Below are 6,000 nucleotides of genomic sequence, written 5' to 3'. Positions count from 1 at the left end.
TCCTTGGATAAGCCTACTGCTCGACCACACTACCACAAAATAGAGCATTAGTACTATCTATTTTTACCACTATTTTACCTCTAAGGGGAACCCTTGGACTCTGTGCATGCTATTCCTTACTTTGAAATAGCACATACAGAGCCAACTTCCTACAGGAGGGCACAGTACCTCTCACGACTTTCTCTTTCTCCTCCGTGGACCCATGTCAGTTGGGACTTCTTACACTTGTGCGGTGTCTTGCGGTGGGCCTCAGGCGTTTTCTCACCTCCCCTTCACTTGCTGCAGGTTCTCCTTACGATCGCCTGTCTCTATGAGTCTCTCAGGCTCCGATCAGTCAATGTCCCGGGACTTGTGGGCACTCCGTTCCTCAGACTGCCTCTGCCCGGCCTGCCACTCTGCTCCCTCAGGTTTTCCCGCAGCTTCAGGGGCTCTGACCCCGGGCCACTTCCGTTCCTACCTCCCGGTCGTTGGATCTTCTCATACCGCTTCCGGCGGTAATTCGTTGCCTCTAGTGTGGGGCCTCGGGCGCTCGTTCCCCCGAGCCTCTAGCTCCCGCCCGTTCTCAGGCGCTCTGGCCACGGAGCTCCGTGGCGCGTCGTCGCATTCCTCTTTGTGGATTCTCGCGGCCTCCGTCAGCCGCGGTTCCCACTAGGCACGCCGGGGGGGGGGGGGGAAACGGGTACCTGTCTCCTCGCTGCTCCGTCGGCCCCAGGAGCTCCCGGTCGGCAATGCACGCCCACCCGCAAGGGCGTGCTCCGGTCCGGAGCGCCAGACTCCTCCTCTCCGCCGCGCGGCCTGGAGTCCGCGTCAGTCTCTTTTCTCGCGCCGATCCGGCGTCCTCGGATCTTGGACTCGGACCCACGGGGTTCGGAAAGGACCCCCACCGCCCCCGGGTCTCGGCTGAAGACTCGAGGGGGTCAGTTATGGTGGCAGGATTCGGGCGGATGACGGAGGGGTCCCGAGCACTCTTAGAGTGCGACCGCCATCTTGACGCCCGTGGCCACGCCCCCCATTATATTCATTTTTTAATCAGAGTTCCTGTAATAGTTCAATACTCCACTAATCTTATTGACATATGGGGGAACTTAACTTATAACAACCTTATTCCACATATATACCATACTTTTTCACCATCATTTCTACCATAATTTTGCTTCCCTCCTTGTCTAATCAAAAAAATGATTCAATTAGTAACTGTTACAAAATATTGCCCTAGTGGGCTATAGTCCCTCTTACAATCAAAATGGGTCCAAGTGGGCCATTTATTTAGGGACTATAACAGTTTCCCAAATCATACTGTTCTTATTGTCCACCTTACTAAACATTGACCTAAGTGAAAAAATGAAAGAAAATAAAAGTGTAATTAAAATATGGTTACGAAACATCCTATTGAAGCAATAAAGGGTAGACAAGCAAACACTAAACATGACAATCTGAATAAATCAATTTAAATGTATTGCCATTTCCTCGTCAGAATTTAATCCATGAGGCATTAGTGTCTCGAACTGCAAAATATATTTAGATTGAAGTACCTGCAGTTCTTTTTCTCCATCACCACCTCTAACGTTGACCTTCACTTTATCAATGACCACAAATTGTAGCGCACTAGAATTGCTCAAATGTGTTTCTGCAAAATGCCTGGCAACTGGATAGGAAGTGTCATTGTGTGAGATGGCTCTTATGTGTTCTAGCACCCTTTTTTTGCTTTATGTATGGTGCTTCCCACATAAATGCATTTGCAATGGCATATCAGACACTATACTATACACTATATCTTTTTGCAAGCTTTGCAATTTTTGCAACCAAAGAAAGCTTGTTTTTGTATGGTAGGGGTGTGTTCAGTTATCACATTCTTGCTCAATGTGTCTTTTAATGAGCGAGATAGTCTGAAAGTTACTAGGGCAATATTTTGTAACAGTTACTAATTGGATAATTTTTTGATTAGACAAGGAGGGAATCAAAATTATGGTATAAAAATTATGGTAGAAAATATGGTGAAAAATGATGGTATATATATGGAATAAGGTTGTTATAAGTTAAGTTCCCCCATATGTCAATAAGATTATTGTAGTATTGAACTCTGATAAAACAATGTATATAATATTTATCAGGATATCTGATGTATATACTTTTTTCATGACGATGATTCAAATTGCAACTTAAAGGTACTTTGTGTTTTTTTGTTTCCACTTCAAAGATAATGAAGGTTAATCAGGATTTAGATTGTGTATAATACCACTCTAAGATGGTGTCCACTATAGTACTATGACATTGGTCCTTTTACTGTTTCTATTGTGTTTAAATTTATTTGGTAACTACACTCCCGTTGCCCATGACAAAGGTCTGTTTGGACGGAAACGCGTTGGGAGAGGCTTGTAAATAAATAACCTCTGCACTTTCAGGAGATTCGAGAGTTCTTTCTTTGGAAGGTGTGTTTGGATTATGAGGGCAGCCGGAGCCTTGCTCGAATCACCTCACATTTAGCCCCGGGGAATATCAGCACTTTTGGTGTTTTCATTGATCTTTTCACCTGGGACTATCCTCAACTTCGGAAGCATTGTTTTCACAGTTTCTGGAGAATGGTTCTGACTGAAATGCATGGGAAGTGAACATCTACGCTAATGTCATCAAGTTGGTGATTTACAACCATACCGCTTTTTAGAGCTTGCCATGATCATAAATGTGAACTGACGCAGCGGTATTCACAAATCTGCAGTGGAAGCATAAACATATTGATTGATCTTTTTTCTGCAATGGAAAATCTGGGCAGCGAGTGTCAACTTTAAGGAGAATGCGAATATCAGTGTCTCCGCAGCTGAGAGCTCTGAGTCATTTTGATACATTGTTACATGGACTACATTAATGACGATTTGCATTCTGGCATCTGGCCGGCTGAGCAGCCGTACAAGAGGCTGATGTGAATAAAAGTGGCTTTGCAGCTCTGGATACATTGTTGCGTGTGAGATGTTTAAACTGATTTATTGTGCAAACGTTGGGCTTTAAACGGAAACTCCATTGGGACAATGAAAGACGTTTTTAATAAAGGCGGTCTTGCTACAATATTGCCCATGTGCTAACAGAAATGGCCCAGGTCTCGCCAAGAAGTTTATTTTGAAGAATTTAATCAGCGTGTTCCAGGAATGAATTCAACTCCCAGTCTCTGAATTATCCGATAAACAGGATACACCCGATCAAACTGTATGTGTACGATACACCGAAACGAGTGCGGTGCTGCAGCTGGAGGGCTTGTGTGCTGTTTACTCCAAGTAAGTGTTATTGTTCCGTTCTAGTTTGGTTTGGGGGACCGTTATACTGTGAATATTGAAGGTACATGCAGGCGGTGCCTATGTCAATAAGTGTTTATTTTTGAGGCGGCTGTGCAGTGCAGGCAATAAGTAATGGGATAAATCAAGAGACATAATGGCCTCTGACATTGATGCAAATGGAGGGGAAAAGCAAACAAATTGTTCTTTTCTATGACATCAGAAGTTGCTACTGGAAAAGAAATAGAGGAAGGGGGAATGCAGTTTCAATTGAAGTTTGATAAATTGGAGAAACTGAGCATTTAAGAATTAACAAAATGGTTGGAAGCAGAGTCTCTACAACAGTATGTAGAGGCAGAAAGAGTAACGAGGGGACAAAGATAATGAAGGTTAATCAGGATTTAGATTGTGTATAATACCACTCTAAGATGGTGTCCACGTTAGTACTATGGCATTGGTCCTTTTATTGTTTACATTGTATTTAGATTTGTTTGGTAACTACACTCCAGTTACCCATGACAAAGGTCAGTTTGGACCGAAACACATCGGGAGAGGCTTGTTAATAAATAACCTTTGCACTCTCAGGAGATTCGAGAGTTCTTTCTTTGGAAGGTGTGTTTGGATTATGAGGGCAACCAGAGCCTTGCTCGAATCACCGCACATTTAGCCCAGGGGAATACCGGCACTTTTGGTATATATATATATATATATATATATATATATATATATATATATATGTTAGAAATTGGGTTTTTGGTTGGCAGTCAGGTTACCCTCTGACCAAGCAAAAGCCCTCACTCTAGTCAGGGTAAGTCACACACAATACAAGATTATCCTGTGCCCACCCTCTGGTAGCTTGGCACGAGCAGTCAGGCTTAACTTAGAAGGCAATGTGTAAAGTATTTGTGCAATAAATCATACAATACCACCATATAGCACCACAAAAATACACCACACAGTGTTTAGAAAAATATATAATATTTATCAGGATAATTGTAGGTCAAAACAAATAAAGTTGCAATGTGAATTTGTACAGATATCACTGAAAGGTGATATAAAGTGTCTTAAGTCTTTAAAAAAGCAAACAAAGTCTCTTTCAAGCACAAAGTACCTAGTTTGGAGTGGAAAATCAACTCAGAGGGCCACAGAAGAAGAGATACATGGAAAAATGGTGTGTGCGTCGATTTCTCCCCAGCACACACGGACTTGAGTCGTTAATTTTCACACGGGGAAGTCGTGCGTCGTTTTCTGGCGTGCGGACAGTCTCTTTCTGTGGATCGCGGGGATTACCAGATGTCCCGGGTCTGTGCGTGGATTCTCCTGCTTGTTTTCCGGCTGCGCGTCGTTCTGCGGGGCTGCGCGTCGAAGTTTCGCTCTCACGGCAGGCGTCGCATCGATTTCTCCTCTGGAGGTCGGGCGGCGTTGTCCTTGCGAGGCCGTGCGTCGAAGTTCCGGTCGTCCCGAAGGCGACGCGTCGATCAGCGTCGGTGTGCGCCGTTCTTCTCGCCGCGGAACAAGCTGTGCATCGAAAATTTCGCCGCACGAAGCGTCCAAGTGAAAAAGAGAAGTCTTTTTGGTCCTGAGACTTCAGGGAACAGGAGGCAAGCTCTATCCAAGCCCTTGGAGAGCACTTTCACAGCCAGACAAGAGTTCAGCAAGGCAGCAGGGCAAGAGCAAGGCAGCAGTCCTTTGTAGAAAGCAGTCAGGTGAGTCCTTTAGGCAGCCAGGCAGTTCTTCTTGGCAGGATGCAGGTTCTGGTTCAGGTTTCTTCTCCAGCAAGTGTCTGATGAGGTAGGGCAGAGGCCCTGTTTTATACCCAAATGTGCCTTTGAAGTGGGGGAGACTTCAAAAAGTGGCTAAGAAGTGCACCAGGTCCCCTTTCATTCCAATCCTGTCTGCCAGGGTCCCAGTAGGGGGTGTGGCAGTCCTTTGTGTGAGAGCAGGCCCTCCACCCTCCCAGCCCAGGAAGACCCATTCAAAATGCAGATGTATGCAAGTGAGGCTGAGTACCCTGTGTTTGGGGTGTGTCTGAGTGAATGCACAAGGAGCTGTCAACCAAGCCCAGCCAGATGTGGATTGTAAGGCACAGAAAGATTTAAGTGCAAAGAAATGCTCACTTTCTAAAAGTGGCATTTCTAGAATAGTAATATTAAATCCAACTTCACCAGTCAGCAGGGTTTGGTATTACTATTCTTGCCATACTAAATATGACCTTTCTACTCCTTTCAGATCAGCAGCTACCACTTCAATATTCTATGAGGGCAGCCCCAATGTTAGCCTATGAAGGGAGCAGGCCTCACAGTAGTGTAAAATGAATTTAGGAGTTTTACACTACCAGGACATGTAAACTACACAGGTACATGTCCTAACTTTCCCCCACACAGCACCTTGCTCTAGGGGTTACCTAGGGCACACATTAGAGGTGACTTATATGTGGAGAAAGGGAAGGTTTAGGCTTGGCAAGTACTTTTAAATGCCAAGTCGAGGTGTCAGTGAAACTGCACACACAGGCCATGCAATGGCAGGCCTGAGACAAGGAAAAGGGGCTACTTAAGTGGGTGGCACAACCAGTGCTGCAGGCCCACTAGTAGCATTTAATCTACCGGCCCTAGGCACATATAGTGCACATTACTAGGGACTTATAAGTAAATTAAATAGTCCAATCAGGTATGATCCAAGATAACCATGTCTAAAGGGAGAGAGCATATGCACTTTAGCACTGGTTAGCAGTGGTAAG

At 44.9% G+C, this 6,000-nt stretch overlaps 1 protein-coding gene across 1 annotated transcript in view; it reads left to right on the top strand.

Moving 5' to 3' along the window:
• The first annotated feature begins 2,317 nt into the window (after positions 1–2,317).
• ASNSD1 (asparagine synthetase domain containing 1) overlaps positions 2,318–6,000 on the top strand; it is a 145,139-nt gene continuing 141,456 nt past the window's right edge. The window contains exon 1 of the mRNA XM_069225915.1: positions 2,318–3,266. The gene's annotated coding sequence lies outside the window, so the exon portion shown is untranslated. The remainder of the gene's footprint in view (positions 3,267–6,000) is intronic.

Source organism: Pleurodeles waltl, chromosome 3_1 (genome assembly GCF_031143425.1).
Source record: "Pleurodeles waltl isolate 20211129_DDA chromosome 3_1, aPleWal1.hap1.20221129, whole genome shotgun sequence".
In the NCBI taxonomy this organism is placed as follows: Eukaryota; Metazoa; Chordata; class Amphibia; order Caudata; family Salamandridae; genus Pleurodeles; species Pleurodeles waltl.
Note: the sequence above shows the minus strand (reverse complement) of the source record. Positions and strands in the feature narration are given on the sequence as shown.